Genomic DNA, 6681 nt, shown 5'->3' on the forward strand with positions numbered 1-6681 from the left:
TTTCTCCCACTTATTTGGATGCTTAGCTTACTAATTTTTAGTCTTCCTGCTTTTGTAACAAACATTTAAGGCTATCAATTTTGCTCTAAGTTGTGCTTTGGCTGTATCACATCATTTGGACAGGTAGTATTTTCAAAATCATTTAGTTCGAAATATTTTCTAAGTTTTAGATGAGTTATTGGCAAGTATGTTTTAAAATATTCCAAATGTGTGGGGAGTGGTTGGTTATCTTTCTGTTAACTGTGTTCTAATGTAATTGCTTTGAGGTCAAGGAATGTAGTTTGTACGTGGTCAAGTTTTGTAATATATTTCTAAACAATGTGTAATAGTCAAATTTGGGGGTTACACAGTTCTATATTCAGCCATTATATCAAGCTTGTTAATGATGCAGTTAAAACTGTATAGGGGTGCCTGGATGGCTCAGTCAGTTAAGCGTCTGACTCTTAATTTTGGCTCAGGTCATGATCTCATGGTTCATGAGATCAAGCCCTGTGTTGGGCTCTGTGCTGACAGTGGGGAGCCTGCTTGGGATTCTCTCTCCCTCTCTGCTCCTGCCTCGCCATGTGTGCACTCTCTCTTTTAAGACAGATAAATAAACTTAAAAAAAACCCAAAAGCTGTATATATCTTTATCATTGCTTCAACTATTTGATCTAGCTATTACTAAGAGATGCTTATATCCCCTACTATAATAAAATATTTGGCAGTGTCTTGTAATTATCCATTTTTTGCTTTATACATTTTGAGGCTATGTGATTTGATACATACAAGTTCAGAATTATGATGTCTTTCTGGAACTTGGTCCTTTTATAGTAGCAAATTCTTATATAACACTATGTGCCAAGGATTTTCCAAGTGCTTTTTTTTTTATAATTTTTTTTTTTACATTTATTTATTTTTGAGAAACAGAGTGAGACAAAGTGTGAGCAGGGGAGGGGCAGAGAGAGAAGGAGACACAGAATCTGAAGTAGGCTCCAGGCTCTGAGCAAGCGGTCAGCACAGAGCCTGATGTGGGGCTTGAACCCATGAACTGTGAGATCATGACCTGAGCCGAAGTCGGATGCTCAACCGACTGTGCCACCCAGGTGCCCCTCCAAGTGCTTTAAAAAAAATTTTTTTTAATGTTTATTTATTTTGAGAGAGAGAGAGAGAGAGAGAGAGAGAGAATTAGTGGGGGAGGGGCAGAGAGAGGGAGACGCAGAATCTGAAGTAGGGTCCAGGCCTGAGCTGTCAGCACAGAGCCCAACATGGAGCTCAAACTCGGGACCTGTGAGATCATGACCTGAGCCTAAGTCGGAGTCTTAACAGACTGAGCCACCCAGCACCCCTCTAAGTGCTTTTGATATATTAATTATACATTAATTTATTTATCCCTCATAACAACTCTATGAAGTAGGTATATATTATTGTCTCCATTTTACAGATGAGACAATTCATGGCTGAGAGACTAAGTAATTTGCCAAGGGTCACCCAGCTTCTCAGTGGTGGAGCCAGGATTTGAACTCGAGCAATCTGGCTTTGGAGTGTGTGCCCTTAACTACTGTGCTATACTGTCTTTTTAAAATCATGATATGGTGAAATTCTCTTTTTTTAAAGGAAAGACAAGGCATAGACTGAGAAATACCCCTTTTTTAACATAAATCTTTTTAAAAAATTTTTAATGTTTATATTTGAGAGAGAGAGAGGACAAGCGGGGAAGGGACAGAGAGAGAGAGAGAGAGAGAGAGAGAGATTTCAAAGGCTTCAGGCTCCAAGCTGTCAGCTGAGAGCCCAACACAGGGCTTGAACCCATAAAGCCTGAGATCATGACCTGAGCTGAAGTCAGGGGCTTAACTGATTGAGTCACCCAGGCACCCCGAGAAATACACTTTTAAAGAATTTTATTTTAGAGAGAACACAAGCAGGGGAGAGGGGCAGAGAGAGAGAGAGAGAGAATCCCAAGCGACCCATGACACTGAGATCATGACCTGAGCTGAAATCAATGCTCAACTGACTGAGCTACCCGGGTGCCCCCAAAATTTATCTATTTTTGAGAGAGAGAAAGTGTGTGCTTGAGCGAGTGGGAGAGGGGCAGAGAGAGAGGGAGAGAGAAGATCCCAAGCAGGCTCTGAGCTGTCAGCACAGACAAACCATGAGATCATGACCTTGATCTCAATCAAGAGTCAGCCACTTAATCCACTGAGCCACCCAGTTGCCCCTGGGTTTTTTTTGTTTGTTTTTTTTCTTTTGTTTTTTAGGTAGGCTCCATGCCCAGCACGGAGCCCAATATCAGGCTTGAACTCATGACCCTGAGATCAATACCTGAGCTGAGATTAAGGGTTGGGCACTTAACAGAGTCACCCAGTGGCATTTCTGATGAAAAGTCTACTGTCAATCTAACTTGTTCTTTGTAAGTAAGTTGTTTTTACTGTTTGGTTTCTCTTAAGATCTTTTCCTTGTTTAGACATTCTGTAGCTTCACTTCAAAGCATTTAGACATTTTTATTTTTAATTCATCCTGTTTAAGATTTATTGCAACTCTTAAATCTCTGGACTGGAGAAGTTCTTTCACCAATTTTGGAAATTTTCAGCCAAAATTTCTTTATTGTCTTTCCCCCAATTGTTTCTAGTTTCTCCTGGAAATTCTTTAGGCATATTTTGGATCTTCCCAATTCATCCACCATGTCTTTTGATCTCTCTTTTATATATTCCATTCTCTAACTCTCTGTACTTCATTCTAGAGAATGTCTTCAGATACATATATTATTAAATCTACACTGCTCAGTTGTGTTTAATTTTCTGCTTAATTCATCTATTAAATTCTTTCCGATGGCTATATATTTGAAATCTGAAGTTCTTATTTATTTATTTTTATTTTAACTTGTTTTATTTTTTATTTTTTTAAATTTACATCCAAATTAGTTAGCATATAGTGCAACAATGATTTCAGGAGTAGATTCCTTAGTGCCTCTTACCCATTTAGCCCATCCCCCCTCCTACAACCCCTCCCATAACCCTCAGTTTGTTCTCCATATTTATGAGTCTCTTCTGTCTTGTTCCCCTCCCTGTTTTTATATTATTTTTGTTTCCCTTCCCTTATGTTCATCTGTTTTGTCTCTTAAAGTCCTCATATGAGTGAAGTCATACGATTTTTGTCTTTCTCTTACTGACTTAATTTCACTTAGCATAATACCCTCCAGTTCCATCCACGTAGTTGCAAATGGCAAGATTTCATTCTTTTTGATTGCTGAGTGATACTCTATTGTATATATATACCACATCTTCTCTATCTATTCATCCATCAATGGACATTTGGGCTCTTTCCATACTTTGGCTATTGTTGATAGTGCTGTTATAAACATGGGGGTGCATGTGTCCCTTTGAAACAGCACACCTGTATCTCATGGATAAATACCTAGTAGTGCAATTGCTGGGTCGTGGGGTAGTTCTATTTTAGTTTTTTGAGGAACCTCCATACTGTTTTCCAGAGTGGCTGCACCAGCTTGCATTCTCATCTGAAGTTCTTATTTTTAAAAAAAATCCTTGTATTTGTGATTTTTTTTTCTTGTGTAACATTTAACTTCTTTAGTTTTAAATTAATATTTTAGTTTTTTAAAGTTTATTTTGAGAGAGAGAGCATGAGTAGGGGAGGGGCAGAGAGAGAGGGAGAGAGAGAATCCCAAGCAGGCTCTGTGCTGCCAGCGCAGAGCCCCATGTGGGGCTTGATTCCATGAACTGTGAGATCATGACCTGAGCCGAAACCAAGAGCCAGAGGGTTAACTGACTTAGTGTTGCTCTAGGGCTTAGAATATACCATCTTAGCTCATGAGAATCCACTTCAGATTTATACTATATTAATTCCAGTGAGATATAGAAACTACACTTTTTTTTTTTTTTTTTTTTTTTTTTTTCAGAGCTCACATGGGTTTTAACTGTGGGGTGGCTCTGCGGGAAAGCAGCTTTTACCAGGTTGGTGTAAAAATGGAACAGGGTCCAGACATGGTTCTTTACACTGACAGTTATAGTAAATTCCAGAATTCTAGCAGCAATTTGAATCATATTAGAAACTATATTTCTACTTATTATTCCATTCCCTTTTTAGTGCTATTACTGTTACATGTATTCTATCTTAATGTTACAAACCCAACAATGCTTTGTTATAATTATTACTTTATATAATTTTAAGTCTTTTATTTTTATTAAAAAATTTTTTTTAATCTTTATTTATTTTTGAGAGAGAGACAGAGTGCAAGCAGGGGAGGAAGAGAGGGAGACACAGAATCCAAAGCAGGCTCCTGGCTCTGAGCTGTCAACGCAAAGCCCAACGCAGGGCTCGAATCCACGAACCACAAGCTCGTGACCTGAGCTGAATTCGGACGCTCAACTGACTGAGTTACCCAGGCGCCCCATAATTTTATGTCTTTTAAAGAAAGAGTAGAAGGGAGAGAAAGTATATATTTATAGTTTGTCATATTAAACTTACCATTTCTGGTTCTCTTCATTTCTGAGAATTCTCTTCATCAGGTTACCATCTGATATCTAATCCTTTAACACAGCTTTGCTCTCACCCACCTCCTTTATGTTGTTATTGTCAAATATATTTCTATGCGCTAAAGGCCCAACAATACGCAGTTGTGTGTGTGTTTTTAAATTAATCTCTGTGCCCAATGTGGTGCCTGAACTCACAACCATGAGATCAAGAGTTGCATGCTCCACTGACTGAGCCACCCCTGCAGTTGTGTTTTTTATAAGACAATTTATTTATTTTTTTTTTAATTTTTTTTTTTCAACGTTTTTTATTTATTTTTGGGACAGAGAGAGACAGAGCATGAACGGGGGAGGGGCAGAGAGAGAGGGAGACACAGAATCGGAAACAGGCTCCAGGCTCCGAGCCATCAGCCCAGAGCCTGACGCGGGGCTCGAACTCACGGACCGCGAGATCGTGACCTGGCTGAAGTCGGACGCTTAACCGACTGCGCCACCCAGGCGCCCCTAAGACAATTTATTTTTTAAATTTATTTATTATTATTGTTTGTTTGTTTAGAGAGAGAGCATGAGTGAGGGAGAGGGGGAGAGGAGGAGAGAATCTTAAGTAGTCTTCATGCTCATCTCAAGCCCAATGTGGGGTTCGATCCTATGACCCTGGGATCATGACCTGAGCTGAAATCAAGAGTCGAATGCTCAACTGACTGAACCACACAGGTGCCCCTAAAAGACAATTTTAATAGCAGTTTTAGGTTTTCAAAATTGAAAGAATAGTACAAAGATTTCCCAGTATACCGTGTGTCCCCACAAATGCGTAGCCTCCACCATTATCAACATCACTCACTAGAGTCGTACATTTTCTACCAAAGACGAACCTATATTGACACATCATAACCACCCAAAGTACACAGCTTACCTTAGGGTTCACTCTTGGTGGTGTATATTCTGTGGGTTTGTATAATGATATACACCCATCATAGTATCATGCAGAGGATTTTCACTGCCCTAAAAATCCCTTTGTGCTCCACCTATCCCTCCCTCTCTCCTAACTGCTGGCAACCACTGATCTTTTTATATTCTCTATAGTTTTGCCTTTCCAGAGTGTCATATAGTTGGAATCATACAAGTATGTAGGTTTTTGAGATTGGCTTTTTTTTTTTCTTCAACTTAGTATTAGGCTTTGAAGGTTTCTCTGTGTCTTTTCATGGCTGGATAGCTCACTTCTTTTTAGCACTGAATAATATTTCATTGTTTGTATGTACAGTTTTTTTATCTACTTACCTACTGAAAGACTTCTTGGTTCATTCTATGTTTTGGCAATTAGGAACAAAACTGCTATAAACATTCATGTGCAGGTTTTTGTGTGGATATAAGGTTTAAACTCCTTGGGGAAATACCAAGGAGTGCATTTGCTGGGTCATATGATAAAAATATGTTTAGTTAAAATTTTTTTTAACATTTATTTATTGTTGAGAGACAGAGACAGACAAAGCATGAGTGGGGGAGGGGCAGAGAGCGAGGGAGACACAGAATCCAAAGCAGGCTCCAGTCTCTGAACTATCAGCACAGAGCCCGACATGGGCTCGAATTCACAAACTGCGAGATCATGACCTGAGCTGAAGTCAGATGCTCAACTGACTGAGCCACCCAGGTGCCCCAAAAAATATGTTTAGTTTTATAGAAATGCCAGAGCATGTTCCAAAGTGGCCGTGTCATTTTGCATTTCTACCAGCATTGAACAAAGGGGTTCCTGTGCTTCTCATTCTCACTAGCACCTGGTGTCAGTGTTCTAGATATTGGCCATTCTAGCAGATGTGTAGTGGTATCTCATTGCTGTTTTAATGTGCATTTCCCTGATGGCATATGATGTTTAGCATATTTTCATATGTTTATTTGCTCTCTGTATATCTTCTTTGGCAAAATGTCTGTTAAGGTCTTTGGCCCATGTTTTTACAGTTGAAAAATTCTGTTTGTCTTAATGTTGAATTTTAAGAGTTCTGGGTATATTTTGGATAACAGTCCTTTATCAGATATGTCTTTTGCAAATATTTTCTTCCAGCCTGTGGCTTGACTTTTCATTCTCTCAACAGTGTCTTTTGCAGAGCAGAACTAAAAAAAATTTTTTTGATTAGAGAGAGAGCGCGTGAGCTGGGGAGAAGGGCAGAAAGAGAGACAGAGAACCTTAAGCAGGCTCTATGCTCAGCACGGAGCCCATCATG

This window comes from Panthera leo, chromosome B4 (genome assembly GCF_018350215.1).
Source record: "Panthera leo isolate Ple1 chromosome B4, P.leo_Ple1_pat1.1, whole genome shotgun sequence".
In the NCBI taxonomy this organism is placed as follows: Eukaryota; Metazoa; Chordata; class Mammalia; order Carnivora; family Felidae; genus Panthera; species Panthera leo.